At 50.1% G+C, this 25,221-nt stretch overlaps 1 protein-coding gene across 2 annotated transcripts in view; it reads right to left on the reverse strand.

Annotated features, from left to right (window-relative positions):
• Jvl (javelin-like) overlaps positions 1-25,221 on the reverse strand; it is a 256,088-nt gene that overhangs the window by 52,274 nt on the left and 178,593 nt on the right. The window contains exon 1 of one of the 2 annotated variants that reach the window (XM_077676542.1): positions 11,833-12,124. The exons of the other annotated variant lie outside the window; for it this stretch is intronic. The gene's annotated coding sequence lies outside the window, so the exon portion shown is untranslated. Of the gene's footprint in view, positions 1-11,832; positions 12,125-25,221 lie in introns of those variants that run through there. 2 annotated transcript variants of the gene reach the window in all.

Consider the following 25,221-nt stretch of genomic DNA (forward strand, 5'->3'; position numbering starts at 1 on the left):
TGCACACCAACTGATCATTGAGCGGTGGTAGTCACGATAGAAGCCATTGACTTTATACGGGAAAATAGCTCGAACACACGGAAGCACCTGAGCCCCACACGGCACAATTCCAACCCGCGAGTTCACCCAGCTACAGATGGCAGATTAGTGCAAGAAGGCACGACCCCCCCCCCCCCCCCTCCCCTTTTTGTCCAATTACCCACGGACAACGTTTTCGAAGTTTTTCTGGTATATGCGTTAAAAGGCTAAGCGCGCTGAAACATTCGACGGAGATGGCTAAGAATATGGCCGGATGATAAGAAGGGTTTTCAGAGAGCGGACAATAATAAGCCTTCAAGTTGGTGATAACATCTATAGGTTACCGCCAGCACGAGGAAAGAGCACATTGGATAACGTGCTAAATATAGACAGAGTAGGGTTCCAGTTGAAAGATATGAATAAATCAAATGACGATAACAAATTATACCGACGCTTGCCACTTTTTAGGTTTAACTGGAACGTTATCGTATTCCATACAGATAAGCACAACAAAGCGAATTTTCGATCTCGTATCGTTCTGTATAAGAGTGCTCGATCCACATAGAAACAAATTTCATTTTAGATATAACACGTGTCACGTGTTTTCGGCGAGAACTTGCGTGTTATTCGATTACGAGCATACGCTAGACGTACTTCAAGCGCGTCGTTTTCCGCACTGACGTCGGACCCAAGGCCGCTTCCCTGCGTATTCTGCTCCAGGTGGCTGGAGGCGACGTCAGGAGGAGACCGTGCGTTTCTTTCCTCTAGCCTTTCAGCCCAAACGGGTCCATCGGCCGCCGCAGCTGCGTCGCGGAATTTAACAGATCAAGGAAGAAAGGCCCCGCTTATTATAAGATCGCGCGACAAATGCTGAGGGGAGATGCGCATCCAAGTGCGCGTCTAGAAAGCCTGCTCAAGCGGACGTTATTTCCTCCTTTTTACAGGTCCACCGTTGAAGATCAAGGCAAACATCTGGTCGCTCTTTCTTTGGTAGCGATAGAAATTGTACTTTACGAGCGAAGCATATTTAGGATAACCCCCCTTCTGCCGTTTTTTTTTTTTTTTCGGTTTAATGACTTCAGTATTTTAAAGCGGAATTCAGCTTGTGCGTTCTGTCAACCAGGGCGATGCAGGCGTCCGTTCTCGCTGTAGTTTTTTTTTTTTTTTTATATAATATTCATGCTTAAAATTCCCTTCCACTCTTCCGTTAACGCAACAATACACCGACCATTAGGCGTTACATTGTGCCTTTCAACAAAAAAGAATACCCACGGACGCATCTCGGTTGAGCCAACCGTTTCGGGAATCGGACAGCTGCGCCATAGAATCTCGCAGTTGCCGGCCCAAAGAGAATAGTGCCGCTGATTTCACCAGCCCCACCGCCATGAAAATGAAGAGTATATAGCGGCGCATACGGTGGGAAGAGATAGTCGTATATCTCACTCTGTAACGCACTTGGCTCTCAAAAACAATGCATCTTCAAGACATGCTACCAGAAACACACAACAAGCATGCCGAATTTCAATGAGTGCACCTTAGAAGTGCCTTTTATCGCGGTTTGACAATTCCTGTTTGTCCTTTCTCGTTTGAAAATTGCGTGGAGTTGAACCGATACGTTCGCTTCTGTTCATACGCAGCAGTACGGCCCAGACGAGGCTCGTGGAATCAAACTAGCTCTAGTAACTCGCTTATCTGAGGAAAAACACATGAACGATCAGTGACAACGAATACCCTTCACGCGTATGATACAATATAGTTAAAACAAACAATATTTATCACACATACAGAGAAAAACGTAATAGAGCAGGTCGACAAACGAGCGCGTGCTCGTTTTTTTTAATAATTAATCTTTATTTTAAACCAGAAGCCAACTAGCCACTCAAGAAGTTTTTGAGCCAGCATATGCGAATCTCTTGCAGACATTTATAGAAGTAGATGTTTCTCTTTTTTTTTTTAAGAATGGACATAGTATCCGCTCCGTTTCCCTGCGCTACGGTAATGCAAAGAAGCTACAGGTACCGTATAAACCATTACCCCAGAAAACGAGGTGACCTTTCTAAAATGGCAATGCTTCCCTCAAAGTGGCAGACTTTGGAAAACCGCAGCACCAATTAATGGGGTCTTGACACAAGTTTAGAACACGCTAAATGAACTCGCGCAATAGTGAAGTTGCATGCCCAAGGACATCTCGGCAAAACATCACTCTCTCGCGAACAGCGGAAGGCGCACAAATATGCTGTAAAGTTGCCCCCCCCCCCCCCCCTCCCCCTCTCGCTGAGGTCATTTCCAAACTCCGCCATTTGTTGCCTCCTTGAAGCGTCACTTCCGGTGACGCGCAAGTGTAGCTCTTGCGTCGTCGGCGCTGCGTCGACGCCGACACATTTCGCTTGTTTAGTGCTGCCTGCAGCATGCTTACGCGCTTGAGTACATCATGCGCTTTTTTCTAAATTATTTTCCCCCTTTTTTTAAGGAGTCGTATCATATCTCTTGTCGTGAGACATTAACAGACCGTGTCGAAAGCGAATATATAGGCTCTGGCAGCTGTATCCGTAGCTCCTTTGCGAGTCGCAACTCATTTGGCCGCCCAATACATGGCTTGCATTGACGTCAGCGTAGCTGCCATGCTTGTAACCCACAATCACGGCGAAAGGTTGCACACATATCTGATGACCTTATCTTCAGGAGCACTGAAGAAGGTGGAAGTGGGTCACAAGACAGCGTTGCGATGACGTAGTGTACAAACCTTCTATACACATCCAGCAGTACCTGCACCGAGTACAGCGCTTGGTGCAACGGACTGTCCTCTCTTCTGACTGCGCTTGTTCATGGGTGCAAAAAGACCGAACACTCGGGCAAGATTAGAACAAAACCCAACTGTTACTGATAGCAGTTTTCGTCCTAACTTATCTGGGTCACACGTGAAGCGTGTGTGCTCCACTCATAAATGCATCGATCGCGTTTGGGAATCACTGAACCGCCATAACACAATCCAAGTGCTCACCTTTACAAATGCTAGTTTTTGTTCGCACCTGAAAATTTAGCCCGAACGGCTGAATTTTCAGCCCGAACGGCTGAAAAAAGGCGGCACTGGAGCGATGTCCAAGACTACCGGAATTCCCGCACAGCGTACGTTGGTGTTTTGTTACGTTCAAAAGTTCAGCCAAACCATAGCGAAATATCGGCTGCTCGCACGCAAGGCCGCAACGACCGCCACTCGCGAGCAGCGGTCCGGGTAATTGTTAAAGCTTCACCCGCCGCGGTGGCTCAGTGGCTAAGGCGTTGTTCTATTGAGCACGAGGAGGCGGGTTCGATTCCCAACTGCGGCGGCCGCTTTTCTGATGGAGGCGAAAAGCGAAAACACCCGTGTGTACGAGATTTCGGCGCACGTTAAAGATCCCCAGGCGATCAAAATTAATCCGGAGGCCTCCACTACGGCGCGCCTCATCGCCTGCGTTGCGTCGGCGCGTTAAACCCTGCAATTAATTGTTAAAGCTTCGATGCCAGAAAAACAGATGGCACCACCCTGAGGAACTTCAGTGAAACGCCTGCAAACTGAAGGCGTAAACCGGAAGTTGCACGATGACGTCATACAGGATCACGCCGGTCGTCGTGCCCAGCGCGTGCGCCGAATTAACCTCCGAAAAGGTGTAAACTGCGCTAAGGAAGACCCCACACAGTGAGAGGCACCCAAAGACCGGCGCAGGTCCTTGTGTACCTCTCTCTGTGTGGCGTCTTCCTTAGCGCCGTCTACACCTCTTGAGAATATGCCCCAACAACAAGTCCTCCTGAACTGACTTCCACAGCTTTGCGAAAAGAGTGTCCGAGATGAAGAAATACACGCGCATTTTTATGTGCCATAACACTGATAGGATTAACGGAATTCTTGCACGAGGGGACCATTTGGCCTGTGCTGAGCGAGTCCTTTATGTACTCCAGCAGAATGGGCATTCGGGTTAGTTGGTACGTATTCGTCTTGGTGCAAAAAGTGCCCAAACAACAGGGACGAGGGAAAAATAGGACCACAGCACCGCGTCACCCTTTCATCCTTCATTCCACGCCTCAGGACCCCTTACCCACGGGAAGGCATGTCAAGCAAAAGCTGCGGCAAACGCGTCTCCAAGCAATATCATCCATTCAGGTACCCCTCGTTGGATATTACCGGCAGGCCTATTAGGCATTACTACGGTTTGGCCTCCCTTTCCATCACTTGTGCGCAATGATGAGTAGGAACCATGAAGGCAGGCAAGGCGTTTCAGTTCACAACTCAGCCGTTACGCGCTTCTCCTGAACTTCATAGCCGCCGCTACTCCGGTGTGTACAGCATGCGTTGTGAAGGCTATGGGTGTAGCCTTGTTTTACGCAAGGAAAGCAGCAATCTAATACCGGTCGATGAGGCCACTGAAGTTCCGTGAAAACTGCCTATAGGTACCGGGAAGCAATGAACTGGAACATACCTTGTGCTTGGCAACTTACTTAAAGCGTCCACTTCGTTTAGTTCAACTGCCAGGCTTTCGATTCGAAAACTAGCACTTCAGGACGGGCATGTGTTACCTTAGCTAAGAAGCACTAAGACATTGCAAAAAAAAAATAAAGTGCACAAAAAATAGGTCACAAGTATTTATTAACGAACGCCGCGGGATGAATCGGGGGGAATTGTTGCACTCGTTTGACAGTCGCTGTAAAACGAAAACCCGCAATACACTTTGAAGGCACCATTTGGGGTATGAGAGCCCCGACGTATTGGGTCGCTCATAGCCCACTGCTACTTTAGACCCCCTCGATTTCTTAAGGCGTGCTGAAACCTCGCACACACGGGGCGAATTTGTTATTGTGATAGCATTTGCAGGCACCCTGTGGTGACAGCGCTGTCGCAGACTGGCGCTTCAGCAACTTGAGCTAGGATTTTTGCACAGCCGGCTGAGGGGAGATCTTCAGTAGATCCAAAACATTTCTGTCCCGCAGAGCAGCGCGCCCTCATCCGCATTCCCAAACGCCCCTGACAGTCTCCACGGAACGGCCCTCCGGTTCGGGTATGAGGTTACGGCACGGGTAGGCGGACACGAGGGCTGGCATCTAAAGTAGTAGTATTAAACAGACACGCGGTATATTCGCTTTCCTACGACTCAGCCATGATGTAAACGAGAGCAGTGATCACTCAATTTCGCGCAACGGGAGGACTTCGGAAAGTCCGAACGCCGTCAGAGCAGCGTCGCAAAAGAATCTCTATCGACACAGCGCCGGCGCAGCAGCGCACGCCTGGCCGATCGAACGCTCTATCCCTGGTGGCACGGCGTAAGTACCAATAAAGAGCTCTCCTGTCGTCTAGGCCGTGCACTTCCTCACGCAACAATAAAACACCCCAGCCGTAACGCAGCTCACACCTACAGCGAGCTGCACTCTGGCCGTAGCGCTGGCCAGTGGTGGCCGCGGCGCGACGCGCGAGTCACTTCTTGACCTCACGAGCGCGCGCGCCCACTATAAATTGCTGCTCCAGCAACTCCCTGCCACGTAACTCAGGATCACGAGCAAGTTTTAACACTCGTGCCGCTCTAGTAGGTGTCGGATGCACGCGGCACTAGAGCCGATCGTCGGCTGTGATCGGATCACTGGCACGGGAAGCAGGACTAACTGAGCCGCCAAACACGCACGCGTAACAGCACACCGGTTCCGGTGAAACGCTCATGGATGGCCCATAATCGTCTAGGCGTAACGTCCCGTGTTATCGGGCCGGCCTTTTTACGAGCGCTCGTTGTGCATCCAGAGACGCCGCAGCGGTGCAGTGTCGTAAACTGCGCGGCGGGTCGGCTGCGCCCACTGACCTCCGCAGCATCGAGCGACGGTGGGCTCGAAGCAACCGGACGAAGATCCCCCTCCGCCCAAAGCACACGCACGAGTAAAAGAAGAGTTAAGAAATTGTCAAGCATTATTCTTCATCATCATCATCAGCAGCAGCAGCAGCAGCAGCAGCAGCAGCAGCAGCAGCAGCCTGTTTATGTCCACTGCAGGACGAAATCCTCTTCCAAAGATCTTCAGCCCCGCCTATCGAGCGCTAGCTGAGCCCATGCTTTCCGCCCGAATTTTCCCAGCTCATCTCTCCATCGAGTACTCGGCCGACTTCCTATTGCGTTTGCGGTCAACTGGCAGCCACTCTGTTAAACGGATGGTCCACCTGTTGTATCGCATGCCCATGAAGTGACCCGCTCATACCCTTTTTCTTTGCTTAATCTGAGCTAGCATGTCTCCCACCCTAGTCTGTTCCCTAATCCACGCGCGGCTGTTCCCCTATCCCTCAACGTGACCCCCACCATTTTCCTTTCCATACCCTTACTAAGACCGGACAAATACGAATCGAGAAAACGGGACGTCAGATCAGGGGCGAAATTTTCAGCTGCGGCCGTTTCAAGACGCGGCTATAGTTGCATGCTCTTGCGAGGCCTTTGACCTGCGCCGTACACTGTACAGAAACCTTACTTGCGTCACGTGACATCCGTGTCGTCTGCCCTCAGCCAATCAGGGCTCGCGCAAAATGGGAATTTCGAAACGAACATGAAGTGAACTAAAGAAGTGCACTGAAACCGCGGGTTCACGAGTAAAAGCCGCCGGTTGTCACGGCAACTGTTTCCTCGGCGCCGAAAAATGCGAAACCACAACATCGGGCGATCCACGCGCCCGCCCGGGGCGACGGACGGGGCCTATAGCAGTGGCGGAAGAGTTTCCCATTAACCTACAGCATTTCTTCTTTACGTCCAATAATTTTATTGTGGGTGCGCTAGAGGGCGCGCAGTTTCACTGCGAAAAACCGAGAACAGTACCAAGTAAAATGCTTGCAACGGACAGTATACGAATGTGCAATGAATCGGAATGAGAATCGGTCAATTGATTAATGACAAAAACCCACAACGTGCACATTATTCTGAAGGAGGTCTTGCAGTGGCTGACTACGGCCCCACACTCTCCCGTATCCAATCCATGGGACTGGATTAGGCGGGCAGCGCCACCCATCGCTCTCCGCGCCATTCGTCCATTTATAATTCCTAAATGTCAAGCATGTAGTTCCCATGGGAAGTACAGACGATACAAGGAGCCAGGTTCCGATGGCAAACTAAATTACGGGACCATTCCGCCCTTCCTGTCGCGAATGGGCATCTACGTGGGTGACTTTTTTTTTGTTGCGAACTTATTCCTCATTAATCAGCCGTTTACGCTCTGGTACGCACCTCTTTCATGGTAGCGCTACAAAGGTGAAAAGGTTTGCGATATTGGGCTACGCCAAGGTTCCACAGTCCACGACAAGAGGCAGAGGTAATGAAATGGAAAATACATTTATGTTCGCTACGTTTTCAGCCATCGTAACCTTTACCACCCGTCCAGAAGTCCATACGATTTAGACCGCAAGCGCGCAGATCACTACTGGAATAACTCCTGCCATTGTTCGCTGCAAAAACGTAACGCGTACTTCGTTGCTATAGTCTACACAACTGGTATTTCAGTACGTTGAGATGACAATAAACATGGAATTGCCGCGCACGTCGCTCACATTCACTGTAACAACTTTGAACGTGCAACTTTGAACACGGCCGCGTGCCTAAAATTAAAATAGGCCTAAACCGTGGCACGGTTGAAATAAATTAGCACCTGGCAGACGGGTTACCGGGGATATTCCTGGAATGGAAAAAACTGAGCTACTACGAATATTGTGCAGCATGGCGTTTGATTAGATCTGATGGTGCCGTGTGCATTCTGGTTCATTCAGGAGACGGCTTGACATCTACAAAATGCACCGTCTGCGGTATCAGCCCCTGTCAACAGCCCAACTGAATCACATTTCGCATGCTATGTCAGATCACAAATGGTGATTTCGAAAGCTGTACTTGCTAGAACAACCACTTCTTTTAATGACGTCGGCATTGCTCTTTAGCATGCGCGAATGCAGTACTTCTAAAAGGTACAACAAATCAAAAATATGGCGAGTTCTAAGAATTTCGACATCGTGATCTCAGATAAGCTGTGGTTTTTGAAAGGAGGCATATTTATTGTGTATATAACTTAGTGTGCCAAACCGAAAAAAAATAATGCCGGTGCAGTTACGGTTTTGGTTCGGGTGAATTCATTTCGTTCCGTTTCAGTTCTGGTTAGACTAAATCGTGGGGCCGAACCGGTTCGCAAACCGGTAAAGTGCGTTGAGTTATCAGCCGAAGTGTGAAAAAATGTTTACTAATTCAAAGTGGCCATAAACACCAAATACTAAAAAAAAAAACCGCCAAAATACTGCTTTTTCACAACAACAGTGGTGCGTTTTCAAAGACAAGCTTTATTGATTGGGCCAGATATATAGGATAAAACATATGAAATAATGGCGATTCACCAGCACTTTTCTCGATCAGCTCCTATGCCGTCCTAGGGAATATAGTTTGGAGTATTTTCTAGAGAGATAGGAGAAGTGCGTTTGCTCGACATTTTTAATTTGGACAAAAAAATTATATATAGCTCCTCGACACAACGTATACGACACCTGAAGTTAAGTATGCAGGAAAGAAACCTTCCCTGTCTAAGAACATCCCAAAGACGTCCTGGGTCGCATTCACGTTGGGTGGATCGCTCAAAATTCGAAACTTTTCCTCCGTAAAACACGAACAATTGCTGCTATCACTGCAGGCTTTTTTCTCTCGATATTATGCGTACTTTTAAAGGGGTTAACTTATTTATATTTTGATTCCGGAAAGAAACTTTTTAGAAGTAAAATAACAAGCATGGCTCACCTTCAGATATTGCAAAAATTTTAGGTCCCATTTTTCTGCATCTTGAAAAGCTAGGGAGTTCAATTTTTTAGTATTATTCACTCATAATTTTTCATTTTTCGTGGCAATCCTAGTTGATGATGCATGAATGGTTTATTTAAAAAATGCTCTATATTGCACGTGTCAAATTTTGCTTTAATTTTGAAACAAATACAAAAAAACGCCATCTTGGATTTTTCGAACTTTCAGAAATTGCCAGTGTTGTTCTCTATCATATGCCTCAAAAACACGTTTCATTATATGTGTAGTTTTATAGCTACAAAGCTCGAGTTATGATCTTGTTGGCTGTAGTGGTTTATAGCGAAGTTCTGACGTCAACGCAAGAGGGCAAATGGCCGGCCCAAACTTGTCCGCTCTACGCTTCGTCATCAATTAACGATTGTACGAGGCACCACGGCACTCGCTGCCATCGCAGTGCTGGCAAGTTTAGTTATGTGAACGGTCGGACAAAGGAGGGACGGCTAGATAGCAATATACTACTTGATTTTGTGCTTGTTCGATGGCTGTGGGCAGTGAAAAAGAGCGGTAACTATTCCTTTATAGACTTTATGCGGAATAATTTAAAGCTAAGTGATAGAGCTTTTCTTTTTGTTTCGCCGCGCGAGCACACTTGTTAAGAAATGTGGCGCGTTTGACGCCCCGAAGCTATGCTGTGCCTGTGTTACGAGGTGCACCGCATATTGCTGGGGGAATGAAAATGTTGAGCACCAGGGAATCTTTAACCAGCGTCGAAATATCAACATACAGACGGTTTTAGTTTTCGTCTACAGCCCGAAAGCAGCGGCAGGGGGCGCCAATCGAACATGCATGCTCGCCAGTGGCTCAGCCACTAAATCGGTCCTGCGAGTAACACTGGGCTTGTATTTGCACCTTTCATGTGTGGGGCCTCTCCAAGCAAGTTATGGAATGCAACAAGAAGGAACGCCTACGGTGTGGGGACCTTCACCTTTGCGCGATGCAACAATATTGCAGCCTGCTTGCTCCTGTACAGTCGCAGCGAAGGAAGGAATGTGTCATATCGGCTGCAGGATACCGAGACTGCACCTCGTTCAGCCGTGCACTTTGCACGGGCCACCAGCAGCGGCATACCATTGCAACATGGTGGAGGACATATACTGCCCCATGTTGCGAGCACGTATAGAGCAGCTTACGAAGTTGATCTCGCGTGAAAGAGAAAAGCCCTCAATAAAATTTAGCGCGTATTATCACCAACGGGTGGTCTAATCATTTCGCTGTGAACAGGTAACCGTTATTTATTTTTTCGGTTCAATTGCGGTTCGGGTTCAGCGAGCTCAAAAAAATAACGGTTCGGGTTCAGTTACGGCAGAAATACCGGTTCGGTTTCGGTTCGACACCCTGATATAAATCTAGCATAAGCATTATTAAAGGTGATGCTGCATCACATACTCGCGCCGCCTTTGGTGGTCACATATTGAAAAAGAACACATAAAACCCCCACCAATGCAACTCGGCGAAGTCTAATGCTATTTCTCATAAGAATAACGGTTCTAGTTGTCAGCCCTTGCAAAACGCTTACCGTTCACTGCATAGATTTTTTTTTCCTTATCTTCGTACTGTGGGATGGTCGATGCATAAATCCACATCTGGGAAACTAACTAGCGTTGCACTGTAGAGCACGCTGATACATTTTTCAGGCAGTGAGGCCACGAACTCGGCAGTGCTAAGCAGAGTAATTTGTCATATGTAACCCTGGAGAAACTGACGTAAAAGCCTTTCATCTGAGTGCACGGATTACGCGGAAAAGGACTCATCTAGAGCAAAAATGGCATGCATTGGCGGAATAAGAAACACGTCATCATCAATCTTAAAAGGCTGACCCCCCGCCGGGAAAAGTTCTGGATGAGACCCTGCTTAAAGTAGGTACGACGTATAGCCATTCCTCCAACGATGTCGACCCGCAGCTGCGGCAGAGTTATTCAAAAAGGCGCGATCGAAAGGGCCACCTTCCCCGATTTGCATAATTCGCTGTATGCGGGCCATCGCAACGACTTCGCCACTCTGCAGAGCTCTAATATGGGATGCAGCATAAATCGGGCACCACAATACAATGACGCTCGACCTCCCCTGCAACACCACTCAGCGGCGCCCAAGAAAGGTCGCATGCATATGCAGTAGTGGTAGCGACGCAGAGACGGACAAACAGGCGCCAGCAGACGCAAATCCCAAGTGAATCATGCACCTAGAAAAATACAGGATCCTAAGAATGCCCTATGCAAATATTGTTATGAAATTTATTGTTTACACGCACACTTATCGGCCAACCCGTCGCGCCAACGGGTGAGCGGCCTGAAGTCGGAGATAACAACGGCGACTGTTCCGTACTCGAAAGGCCGAACGGGGTCAACTTCGATAACGCATTCAAAGAGGGCAGGTCGGTGTTCGATGCTAAAAGGCATTATATCGGCCGTTGCGAGCTTCTGAGGCCGCGACGCCGACAAAAAATTCAGCTTGACATAACTAATGAAATCAAACAGTGAAGGAACAGACAAACATACCAGAACGGAACAGGCACGCTCTGAATGAACGCACCTATTGCGTACTGGTCTCTAGCAACGCGCACATTTGCCAATATTGCTCGCAAACACTGCAATCAGGCGCGTAGCGCTTTCAAAGCTACCTAAACAAACGCGACGTCTCGGGCACGTCTCGCGGGCCCTGGTCGCCGCCAACGCGCAGGCGTATTACACGGCATCGCAGTAGGGATGAAACGGAAAAGGGAGGGAGTAAAGTAGCTACTTCCGGAGAAGGCCCGAGTACTAATTGAAAAACTGTAGGCCCGCATCGCTACGCTTGACACGGGACAGGCTATCGCGACGGTGCTAGTGAGCTAAGGTTAGCGGGACCGACATCAAAGCTGGTGGGGGAAAACAGAGCAACACGCATCTTTCACCATATTTTGCTGGGCCGTGCGTGCCGCTCAGCGAACAAAAGGCGCAGCAAAACTATGACAACGCGCCCCGCACCCACACGCACGAAAACGGGTTGATTGACTCACGGCGGCTTCGTATCACGTCACTCTCGCCGGGCTCGCTCCTACGGCCGCAGTCTAATCCAGATGGGGCGCCGACATCGGTACCGCACCACGTTGGCCCGCGCCTCTGCGTTGTCCGGTCGCATCCTTATGCCGCGCCCGGGGCCCAACGACGAACGAGGCCTTCTCGGTAGCGACGACGCGCGTCGACCTCGCAGCACGGGCACCAGCGTGCGTGAGTCAGCCAGCGGCGTCGAGCAACTCTCCCTCTCTGAGCGGTCGCCGTCCACGCCACAGAAAGTGCGCGTCGGCCAGCTGGGAGCCGCGTAGCGGGGAACAGCCGCCAGATGGCGCGACGCGCATCCCGTTGCCGTGGGTGACGTCGCCGCGCGAGCGGCCCCTTTTCGAAAGTTCAGGCGCGACGTTTCCCCATCGACGCGGTCGACCCCGCCAGCGGCGCAGTCAGGCCCGCCGCTTGGCCAGTCGCGTAATAAGGATCGATTGCAGTTTCGAAATGGCCGCCGCTCGAGCCGTGCCTCGCGCACGCACGAGAGGAGAGACCGGCAGGATAAGCGCCAGAGCAAAGCATACGCGACACTTCGGATGGTACGCACCATCCCATCCCGTCAGCATACGCGTAAAGAACATGACCACGCGACGTGTATGTGGGCGGTCGTAGCCGAGATCAGTTTACGAACGTCGTCCGCTCGTACATACAAAATGCGCTCATTCACAGCAGCCAACTTCCACGTGTTCGCTGTTGCGATTCACAAACGAACCCTTTTCCTGTGCACCTGCCATTTTGCAACGCCTTCCTGCTCGATATCTCCCCATATGCGAGCGCGCACAGGTGTTGCGCGTGTAACCGCAGCAAAATAACACAAAAACTGAAGCGTGCCACTTCCGAGCCGATTTAACTGAGAGAGGTCCCCCGAAGCCACAAAATTGTCTCGCTGTTTTGCAGTAAAAAAAGGCGTAGTTTTCGCACCCTTTCTCCACACCAGTAGCCCTAATCGACTGCGACGCGTGTACGCGGTGTGATAGGAGGGCGTTGTAAGACAGGGGAATTGAGCGGTTCAGAAAGCAGCCCATGTAACATTTATTACTGTCACTAGAAAGAGCTGGCGCATTGTGCGGGTTCATTTTTAATTTCATGTTCTCTAAGTCGATTCCATGTCATTGCTCTTAGATGACTGAACATAATAATAATAATAATAATAATAATAATAATAATAATAATAATAATAATAATAATAATAATAATAATAATAATAATAATAATAATAATAATAATAATAAACTTTCGCAGAGGACTCTTACCTCAGAGAGACTTCCAGCGCTTCAAATGCGAAAAACGGAACAAGCGAGCAGGCAGGAACACGAGAAGGGAATTTTAAGGAAGTAAAAACACTGAGAGCTTTCACAGCAGAGTAATTAGCAACGACGAAAACAAGGCCATTGCTTGAAAACTCACAGATCGATTGCATAGAGCCTAGACTGCATAGAGCAAGGCTGCAGAGAGCTCTCGGTTGCGAGTCAAATTCACGGGGTCATCAGGGGGGTGGGATGAAGGAATCGCCAAGGATGGATAAAAGAGTAGCCTCCGGATTGTTTGGCTGCTTTTTCGCCTTCTTGCTTGCACCTCCCTCTCAGTAGAAGGCAGAACAGCAGAATCATGAACGTGAACGGAGAGGTGACCACGAGGGGAGAAGAATGAGGGGGCGATGCAGGCAAGAAGGCGAAAAAGCAGCGAAACAATCCAGAGGCTGCTCTTTTATTCATCCTCGGCGATTGCTTCATCCCACCCCCCTGATGACCCCGTGAATTTGTCTCGCAACCGACAGATCTCTGCAGTCTTGCTCTATGCAATCGATCTACGAGTTTTCTAGCAACGGCCCTGTTTTCGTCGTCGCTGGTTAGAGTTAAGGCAATTTATGCAAGCCATGATCAATTATTGTTCCGCCTGCCAGACTTCCCAACAGCGGATAAAAGCTGTTCATAAAATCCAGCAATTCAATTTCCATAAAACGAATTGCGGCAGAGTGGGTACGACCCCAGCTCGGTAACCACCTTGCAGCGGCGCCTGGGTCCTGACCAGACGAGCGTATTTTTATTTTCAGGTGCGGGCTAAAATTCTCCAGTAACGCACATACCGTATAAACCGGATTATAGGTCGAGTGGGAATATAGGTCGACCCCCTACCCTGAGGTGGGAAAAGTTGACAAAAAAAAAAAATAATTCGGCACAGAAGCGCACTCACAATGTCTATATTTATTTTCGACGCCCGTCTGTCACTGCCACTCACTATGCCTGCCGAAGTCACTCGTCCGAGCTCTCAGAGTCGTCCAAGGATGACCATGCCATCAGGCGCGTTGCTGATGAAGCACTTCCTGAACGCTCGTGTAACCATGTCGTCGGGCAGCGACTGCCAAGAGGAGGACACCCAGCTTGACACGGTCGCAACCGGCCCGTATAGGTCTTTTTGTTGTCGCCGGCTATCCACTCATTGTACAGTTCGCGGAGCCGGTCCGCGCATGGCCTCCGGAGCGATCGTGAGCGAAGTTCCCGGACGAAGTCCACCACTTTGTTCTCCAACTCGGGGTGGACCGCTTGAAGTCCACGGAACGATCAGTTTCGGGGGTTGCACGCGCACAGCTTGGCTTTTTGGCTCCGCCAGTACCGCACACTTTTCTCCGAAACGCCTAACTGGCGTTGCGCCGCCATATTCCCATTCTGCTCGGTGACTCAATCGCCGTCAGCTTAAATGCCGCGGTGAACTGGCGTCAACTGCCGCCACTCATCTCGGAACAGAGACGTACAGAAATGTATGCACGCACGCACAATAAACGAGTAAAAGACGAAAAACTAGAGAAAAGCGAAATCAAATAAAAGCCTGATAGTGCGAGAGAGCAGTCCGACACGAATGGCAATGGCGACGGACTGCGCTTGCACATTGTTTCCAGACAACGATTTACATTCTGCCAATGACCGCTATATAAGACGAGGGGTGACTTTTGTGCGGATTTTTTTGGAAAAAAACTCGACCTATATTCCGGTTTATACGGTACACACGCGCACAAATATAAAAGTTGATTGGGTACGGAGGGCATACGTGGTACGTTCAGTACATGCCTTAGATTACTAATGTGCTTTGAAAGCTATCCGCGCTGTCTGCGGGGGCATGCTGTTGATCTGCTGCCCTCGACTGAATGGCGGAGCTTCGAATGTATCAGCCCGCACGAGTTAGCAGCTCACACGGGGTTAGCGATCATCGCGTCCCGTTTGTTTGGCAGCAGCGGCAATAAAAATAAAAAATAAAACACCCGAACTGCGCGCGCTGCGCAGCGCGACACCGGTGCCGAAGCGGGCCGTGCAGGTGCCGATTACTACGGCGGCGCACGACGCATCGGAAAGTGCGTTGCCGCCGGACAGCAGACGTGCAGGTGCGACCTCGAAATCGAGAGAACTCGTTCGGAGCAGCTCGAGGGGTCCCCGAGGTCCATCCTCCCCCGCCGCTGCGCCCTGGGAGAGTATACCCGTGGCATCTGGTGGGACAATTAAGGATGACCCGCTGATCGATGGCGGCGGGCCGCCATTGCGGCGCGCCCGCGAAGGAGGCGATTACAAAAGTAACAAAAGGGTCGCCGTCGCACGGCCTCCGAAGCGCAGCGGAGTCGGTCGGTGGCAATTTGGGAAACGAGGCGGCGAATTAGACAAGAGGCGGAAACGCCGTCATGCAGCCGGCTGCGCGGCGGCGGCGGAAGGCCTTCCCGAAATTGGCAGCGGCCTCCGGGCCGCGGATCAAGCGCATCCGGTCACCGTGCGGGAAGTGCTGGCGTAATCGTCCGCTATTGTTTTCTCTTTTCGCTGTGGCGCGCAGTTTTGGAATCGCTCAATCTTCGTATCGACGAAGGCCCGTGCTGCTGCTGCTCTGGTGGAGTGTCCTCTGCAGATTGTTATCGACGCGGCCGAAATCAACAAACCTCCAACGTGGCCCGATGCTCAGCCTCAGCAAAACCGTTCACCGCAAGCCTTTTCAAAAGAGTGAAAAGGCTGTCCGTAGACGAAAAACAAAATGCATGTCCAGGAAGAAGGCAGCTATTGCGCAGAACATAAACTATCAGTGTTAACTAAGGCGTCCGACTGGCTACTCCGGCGTTCAGTGCAATGAAAGTCGGCGAGAAGGGCGTCACTGTAGAAACGCGCTAATTTGCCTACGTCCGAACCTCACGAGGCTCTCCGTCGGACGTATGATCCACAATTTTAAAAACAGTACGGCTTTACTTTATTTTACCGTGCGGCTAAAAACATTTAACAACAGGAAGCCCATTGTGTACCTTGGCAGTTGACTGCGGATACGCGGCATGGGTACCTTATGAGTAGAGTTGATTGAACGGGAAGATCACGACGACAATATTACTCTATTCTGCAGTCCACCCAAAAACTTTCGCATTGTTTTCTGCATGCGGCGTGAGGGTGGCAGGCGACTGGGAGTGTTCCGCCGGAAAAGAAGGACGCTTTGATTGACGGAACGCTCCAAACAAACTGAAATAAGTGTTCCAGGCTACAACATTAATTACTCGCTCATATTTCCACCCTACGAACAAAGGAAGCTGACTCTACAACTTTTAGCTATAGTTATCGTCAAGCCTGGTACCGACTGTATTTTGCTTTGTTTTCTTTTCTCCGCTTAGACTGCCCTTCTGTCGGCTCATAGGAGGCTGAAAGGTTTTCTGTGCTTTCCCTGAGGTGACATTTCAGCCGAAACGGTTTCAACGAACCGTATCGTCACCACGACATAGTGTGCCCATCCTGAGCAGGCCGTGGTGGATCAGTGGTTACTTCACTACGATACACAGCACGAAGTCATGGTTGCGATTCCCTGCCGCGGTATTGTTGTACAGCGCAGCGCTCTTGCCTGACTGCGACTGTCGTGGCTCTGCCCTGGAGGCGACCAGCGCTGTCGCTATGGTAACCAGGGAAGCTCGCGCTGCTAAAGCGATAGGGCGTTGCTATGGCATACTGGAGTGAACTCGCCACAGCTGAGCTGAATTGTCGAATTATCTGAACGAGTTAGCGTCTGAAATATGTTTTTTTTTTTTCGCTAGCGGAGGCGAAAAACAAAAACGCCCACGTGTGTACGATGTTTCGGTGCACGTTTAGGACCACATGCTGAGCGAGTCTCTGGGAGTCTTCAGCGCAGCCTCTGCGTGTAAAACCCCGCCTGAACGGAGGAGAGAACCGCCGCTTCTGCCCACCCCCCTGTATCGCCGAAGCGGCACACGCAAACATGTACTCACTGCTTTCCGTCTGCGGAGGCTAACGCGTACGCACATGGACATCGAGTCCCACCGCTCCGAATGACAACACTGCTACTGCTACCGCAGTAGAAGTGTCACCACCGGCTCAATGGTCATCCGCGCTCGCATCGAGTGTCCGTTGGACGCACCCCGGTGGGCGGACACAGCAGTGGCGAGCGTGGCGGTGCGCATTCGGCGGCGAGAAGCTGACCTGTCGCCGCCTGATCGGTGACCGTTCGCCGAGCAGGACGCCGACTGTTCCGAAATTCGGTCCGACTGGGGCGGCTGCCCCCCTGGGCTGCGGCTGACCGGGTTTTCGACCCACTTCTTGGGGCGCGCTTCCTGCGGGCCTTGGGTGGTCGGGTCCCGCCGATAGTGGAGATGGATGAGCATGCGCCCGAACCCGTTTTGGGAGGACAGCTCCAGCTGCGCGCCCTTATATAAATCTCGAGCAGCCGCTTCCTCCCAAGGCTTCGGGAGCGCTTCGAGGCAAGTGGCCCGGCCCGACTTCTGGCCGACAACTGGCAGCTTCTTCTTGTGAGCCCCGCTGCTGCCGCCACTGATCATCCGTCGAGCGCGCGTAATATTTGCTGCTGGGATGACCCGCTCCCCCGTCACTCAGAGAGAAAGAGTAAAACTAATCGAAATATTTTAAAACGGAGGAGGCAGTTATTCTTATTTCTTTCCTATACGTTAGCACGGCTTGTAACGCACCATAACCTCATTTCTTACCATGACTGGATGCCTACAAGTCATAAAATGCATGAGGCGTACACGTTGTGCTAGAAGGCGACGCGTCGTTTTCAGGTTATAACTGGATTGTTAATCAAAGCGCGCTAGGCCCTCGTAAACGCCCTAAACGCACGTGATGTGCTAACAAATCTCTACTTACTGAATTGCAAGGCAGCGCAGAACTGCACCAGAATAAGAAATTCCGCGGCTGCATGTCTGTTGATCTGCATACCGTTATTATTAGTTTCACGTTTTACTGTCTACGCTGCTTTAGCCTTTAAAAAAAAAAATCGCGTACGCCTAAACCAAGCTATAGCATTTTGCGGGCCTACATCGGTGGCCGCCAGTCGCATCAATCAATGGAGCGAATCCGGACAGTGATCACACCCAGCATACGACGTGACTCAAAAGCAACATCTGAGCTGAGCAATGCTAAAAGTCATGCTTCTAACAAGAAAAGGGGGTTTAAAAAGACATTATGGACATGGCTGTGTGGAAGTGCGTTGGCAACGGCGGATGAATGTAATCAACTTGGAAAAGTTGTCGGTGCTGATCCTAACCTCTTCAAAGAAATCACGCGTAGAATTTAATGCGAGCTGGGTAGCATTCGGGAAACCCTCTTACCTAACTATCAGCACGTTAAGCCTGTCACTGAAAAAATCGTATGCTCCGAAAGCGTCCACACGTTTATCTGGAGCACCAGATTGAATTTAGCCTGGCATGACCGAAAAATTATGACAAAACACAGTTCAAACGAATGTGTAGGACTTTAGTGACCCCTTAAACTTGAGAAGAATGCTGCGCTGCATTCCTCTCAAGTTTAAGGGGTCACTAAAGTCCTACACATTCGTTTGAACTGTGTTTTGTCATAATTTTTCGGTCATGCCAGGCTAAATTCAATCTGGTGCTCCAGATAAACGTGTGGACGCTTTCGTAGCATACGATTTTTTCAGTGACAGGCTTAACGTGCTGATAGTTAGGTAAGAGGGTTTCCCGAATGCTACCCAGCTCGCATTAAATTCTACGCGTGATTTCTTTGAAGAGGTTAGGATCAGCACCGACAACTTTGCGCAGTTGTGGCTAAGTTACCTCACGCCAAGGCACGAGAAGACTACAAGTGCGTAAAGAGTTGCGACAACTATAGGACAGCGGACAGCTATACTCCTGAAGCCACTGGCGTACGCAAGGGGGGGTAGGGGGATAATGTTGTGACATCCCCCCTGCGAAATTTCCGGGTAGGCAGGGGGGACGTGACAAGTGCACTGACTCGGCTTATTGTCCAATTAAGACAACTGGAAATTATTGTTCGTTCGCAAATGACAACCCAACAAATTAGCGCAAATTGGACGCTTGCTCTCAACACGGATCAGCCATTTTTAGATGCTGTTAAGAATAAAAATAATTCATTACATGTCGCCTCTAGTGTACCGCCAATTAATGCCGATGTTCTTTATTGATTTTTAGGTGTTTTTGCGTTACGTTTTATTCTTTTTTTTTCTTTTTTTGTGGCCCGGCCCCCTGCGAAACGAAATCCTGCGTACGCCATTGCCTGCAGCCACAAATTACAGTGGAATCCGGTCGAGAAGTTTTTCACGGGAACCAGAATATAAAACGTATTCTCCGAAAATCGTATTATCCAAACAGGGTAACAGTTATCCAAAGAGTAAGCCTTCGCCCTCTGCGAAGGCTTACTTCGCTATAGCCTCCCAGCCCTGACTTCTCTTTCCAAAGGGAATTCTAAAATACTAGAGGGGTTGCAGGCCCGAATACTGAGGATATGTCTTGGTGTCCCGAAGACCACCTCCACAATGGGAACCATGACAAGAGCAGACGGCGTCCGCCCACTGCTTTGCAGGCAATGGAACAACTTCGCACGCGCCTGCGCGTTGTGGCAAGGCAACATGGGCATCCTCTTGCTGCCGCCTGGGCCTCTGAAGTGCAGCACGCTATGCCCGCCCAGTGTCAGCCCTCAGCCTCTTTTCCTCACCCTCCGTTGCTATTCCCTCCTATGACAATTGTCACCACGGTACCTGGATTTAAGCGGAAGGCGGATATAATAGCCCCGGCTCTAAAGTTCTTTCCTTTGGAGCATATTAACAACCAATACAAAGGCTACACTCATGTGTACACTGATGGCTCAGTGACGGCTACATCGTCGGCGATAGGGATCTCGATTCCTTCGTCGCTCACTGCCATCTGCGCCCTATTAAGCCACAAGCCCCCGACGACAGTTACTGAGCTGGCTGGACTGCGCGCTCCTTTTCAGTATATTCTAAAGCAGCCGGCCAATCAATGGGCTGTATTTACAGACTCCAGGTCAGCACTCGAGAGCTTAAAGGAGCCATGAAGACAAAATACAAGTTGGGTTTATTAGAAAGACCGCTTAGTCCCGATAACAATGATACCAATATCATCGCCATCTTCGAACAAATAACGGAGATATGAAAGAAAACGTGTGAAGCAGTCGCGACCCCCTAGGCAATTTCCCGCAACTTTTCTATGACGTCACGGAACCTTGTTTTTGCAATTGGCGGCCGCCTAACTGACCTGTCGCGACGACACAAGACTGACGTCTGTAAAGGGGCCTCTAGTTCCATTTCACCGCATCACTTGAATTCTAACGTGCAGTTAACGCACTGAAAATTATGATTTATTGTTGGCCCGTGTGACGTCATTCTTGCTCATAACACGTCACTGTGGCGGAAAATTTGAAAGTTTTTAAATACTTCTTGCTTTTTTTTCGTTAAAATGCATCTTTTGTGGCTCTAATGGAGCTGAGTGAGATACTGAATCCTAGTTCTTTCAAATTAAACAAAGTTGTATTTTCTCTTCATGGCTCCTTTAAAGTCACTTTCAAAACAACAGCTGGCTTGGGAAATCAATCTTTTGCACTTACAAGCCATACGAAAGGGACACAGCGTAGGTCTTCAGTGGCTTCCTGCCCACTGCGGAGTTGCCGGCAACGACGCAGCTGACAAAGCCGCCTCATCTGCCCACAGTCTCTGCACTGAAGCTGTGCCGATCCCATTCACGAGAAAGGATGCGGCAATACTGGCAGTGCCGGATTAGGAAACTTTGAGGCCCGGGGCTACTGCGTCCTTGGGGCCGCAATGATAATGATGATAATGATGATGATAATGATTCCGCTTTAATAGGTGAAAATTTTTCTAGCCTACGCTTTGCTCTCTGATCAGTGATAAATTATACATAATTTTACGCTTTCCTGAAACTAATTTCTTGGCTTGATGTCTAGTATTATATAACGAATTTTATCAGGCGTAAAAGATAGTATGGTTTGATCGCCGGTCCATCACATATTCACAGTTAGTCGAAGTGCCGTGTCGGCCTGCACACGCCATGGTACAGAAGAGTATTTTCTTACAAGAAGCGTATTTTATTAAGCTTGCAAGGTTTTAGTTTTATTGTAAAGTTCTCCACCTGCATATATTGGAGGGCTCAAAGTCCGCGCAGGCAGCTGTCACTCACAGACATCTGCCAAACAGCTGACCGCCACGGCTAACGGGCCAAAATCCTGTAGGTTAACCGCGCAGACGAGAAAGCACGTGGCGGTTAGACCACCCGCCGCCTTTGAAGGAGGTTGGGGGGGGGGGGGGGGGGCTCGGACGTGTCGAGTAACACAACCTGTCTATCGCAGCACTACTAGCACATAGACGATAAGCAGAAAATTGTAGCCTTTTGGGCTGGGGAGCGATCCGCTTCGTGCGTGGGTTTGCGCATGGCCGTCGAACTTTCAGCGGTGATGAACTCCCGTTGCGGAGCTGTGCTGGTCTTGCTAGTCGGCAAGCCGTTACACTTTAACGGGTCCACATAGGGTCGGAGAGCGACACGTGAGCACGAGAGATGGCATCAGACAACAGTTTAGTAGGGATAAAATGTCTCTGCTCAGCCCCGCGCTGCTGCTCCCGTCGGTGCCGCGCAATAGTTGCAGATCGCTCGGGTGATTGTTTGGTCGTAACTGGCAGTGGAAACACGCTGAAGCTTCTCGTCTAGATTCGGGATCTACGACGGAGGCGAGTGTGGGTGGACCTCTCGTTTTCGAGTCCTCAACAAGTCTGCCGCGTCCACTGTTTTCCCGCACTCCTTCGGGGGTTCCTCTTCTCCTGCCGCCGCACCCAAGCTGGACCAGATCTGCGGGCCGCCCTTTGGTCCGCGCCGTCCGCCGGCTTATTCCAAAGCGAAAAGCGCCCACGGGGACAAACAGCTTACCCTCCCCAAGTCGCGGCGGAGGTCCGTTTTCAAGACGGCATAGAAGGGGTCGCAAGCAGGATGTGTTTTTAAGTGGACACAGCTTTCGTCATCCCGAAAGAAAACAGACCTTGTTGTTGCTTTGTTTGGCGTCCATGCCTGAGCTCTTCACACCGCCTAAGCCTGCTGATTCCCCAGCTCGAAGGGAGCCGCTAGGGTCGGGCTGGCCCGGCGGCCTCTGCGTCCACACGGAGTGGCGCCTAGAGAATTACGCTACGAATGGAGTCGCGCGGACATGTAGCTTCCGCAGCGCTTGTTGCTCAGGCAGCCTGCAGAGGCTACAGCACAGAGGCGCGGGCTGAAGCCGAACGACCCCGCGAGTTGCCTGCACAACCTTTGAATATTTAACTAACCATATATACGCCGACCATTCAGCGAGAAATATAGAGTCGATATCAATCACGCTTATGCGATTCAACTACTCCACTACCTTCATTGAACAGGTCGTCATCACAAGGAACTTCCTTGTCAAGCGCTATACATTAAAATTTGTGGCAGAAACTGTGTATGAGCCCGTAGGGCAGTGCTTAAGTTGTCAATAATTGCATATAACGTCCCTCAGGTGTAAACAATTTACAATGTTCTTCAAACATTTCATTATTTGCATGCCTGACCATTTTTTATACCGAAACGTGCGCGCGCCGAAACGTCCGCGTACTTAGATGTCCGTGTATCGAAAAGACTACCGAAACGACCTGTGCCGAAAAAGACCGGAGCGGAAATCGAGTCTTTTGGTCCAGTTGACGTCTTCTCATAAACCTCGGTAAAACAAGAAAGGGGAGTAGGAATAACTAAATTAAATTGAAATGCACTCGAAGGTTGTCAACCATAACGTGAGGGGCCCCCCACTCCTCCCCACCTGTCACGAGTTAGTGAGCTTCGGTGTGAAGGTGAGGTTGAAGCTCATACCTTCAACTTTCAATGCGGGCAGCGAGCACACTCAAGATACATTTGTTTTCGTATGATCGAGTGGGGCCCCTGACAGCTGGGGGCCCGGGGCTGCAGCCCCCGTAGCCCCCACCTTAATCCGGCCCTGAATACTGGCCTCATCAACCGCATGGAAAACGCAGATGTCTATCTGGACTGATAGAAGGCAGCAAGACGCACCTCTTCACGCGATTGATACCAAGTGCACCTTCAGAATTCCACCTGGACTTAGCAAGCGCGAGGAAGCCATTCTGCATAGTCTGCGCTTGAATGTGGCCTACACGGGACATTACCTGTACAAAATCCAGCAGGCATCTTCACCTCTTTCTTCCAGATGTGACTCACGAGAAGACATTCATCATGTTATATGCGTGTGTCGAAAGTACACCGTGCACAGACAGAAACTCATATTATCTTTGTGCAGGTAGCTTGGTGCGGGACTTGAGCTGAGGGCTGTTTTGGGTCCTTGGTCGGGTCCCAGTCAGGCTGCAGGGGCAATTAAGGCTCTCGTGGACTTTCTTCGGAGCACAGAACTGGACAGAGTTTGTGACTGAAAATTTTGGGCGCATCAAATGACATCTTTTCGTTTTCACACTTTTTCTCTTTTCTTTCTTTTTGTTTTTCTTCTCTCATCTAGCGTAGCAAGCCAGCCCGACGGCTCTCTCTCTCTTTCTCTCTCTCTCTCTCTCTCTCTCTCTCTCTCTCTCTCTCTCTCTCTCTCTCTCTCTCTCTCTCTCTCTCTCTCTCTCTCTCTCTCTCTCTCTCTCTCTCTCTCTCTCTCTCTCTCTCTCTCTCTCTCTCTCTCTCTCTCTCTCTCTCTCTCTCTCCGCTCTGCTAAGCCTCAGAACCACAGCAGCATCACCGAACGCAGCAACAAGGCAGAAGGAGAAAACAAATGCAGCGTTGGAAGCACGGAGCAAGGCGAGGAGTTGGGAAAGACAGTCGCTGCCTTCTGAGAGCATTGCGCACCTCCCTTGGTTATGTTACGTTTCGCTGGATGCCGCAGTGCATCGCCTGACGTATCATCATTTTGGACGGAGTGGCCACGCCTGGCAGCGATGTTTTCGCCGCAAAACCGGCGCTGCTTTGGCCTCAGAGGATCTAAAACGTGCAGATCGTGGCTTGTTTTGTGAAGAATAAACGTAAGATTTCTAGAAATGTCGGTCAAGATCCATTTTCGCACTCGTATTATCCGATTTTCGGCAAGAGTGTGGTCGTATTAAACGCAGAAAAATGCATTATTTCTAAGTCGACGTCGGGCCGGGAATAAAAAGAAAAAATGTATTAAGCCGAAAAACATATTATGCCGGATCGTATCCACGAGATTCTACTGTATAGGGAAGAAAACACGCATCGTCTCAAATGGCCATGAAAAGAAGGACCATAGCTGCAACGGTTATTGATTGGAAAAAGCGTCAATGATTAGGCAATATCCCAACTCAGATTAGGGAGAAAAGAGGAGTTTGGCCAGACGCGTCATCCGGGAGCCTGACAGCATGCAGTTGGACCATCTGAGTCCACAGAAGGGTGACCGAGGGACGAAAAAAAAAGTAGAGGCAGAACGCAAAACTCAGTGAAAGGTGAGATAAGAGAATGCGGAGGACAGGGAATCGATTCCGACCAGGCAGGATCGGAGCGACTAGAAGTCTATGGGGGAGGCCCTCAGCCTACAGTACACGCCATAAGGATTATGATGCTGACGATTACGAGGACGGCAATGGTCTTCTGAAAATTATTATTATCGGTCGTCTTCAGCACAACTGACAGGGCCGACGATAGCTGCCTGTGAAGCAGCCGGAGAGAAGCATCCACACCCCTGCTGAGAAAAGGAACGCTAGAGAACGCCGCAGCCTTTCAAGCGCACTCGGACACCTTGGAGTTGAACTTCGTCCAGGAATTAACAAACCCTGCGTCAAAAACAGTGTCTCAGTGTCTCAGCTTATGTATGACGTTGCACGCGGAAGCGCTATTGGATACTGATTACAGAAGTTTCCGCGCTGCCGGTAACGATCCCGGACGTACCCCCGAACTGCCTCAATGTGTCCGACGGCACTGGACGCAGTACCCACGACGGAGAAACAGGTCACATGTTGAGCGGGGAACTTGAGGGGACCGTTCCGACAGGCGACGTGTGCTCGAGCGAATACCACGAGAACACCCGGAAAAGAAGGATTCACGCGGAACGATG

Source organism: Haemaphysalis longicornis, unplaced genomic scaffold, assembly GCF_048455015.1.
Source record: "Haemaphysalis longicornis isolate Haplotype H1 unplaced genomic scaffold, Haemaphysalis longicornis Haplotype H1 scaffold_1, whole genome shotgun sequence".
Classification (NCBI taxonomy): Eukaryota; Metazoa; Arthropoda; class Arachnida; order Ixodida; family Ixodidae; genus Haemaphysalis; species Haemaphysalis longicornis.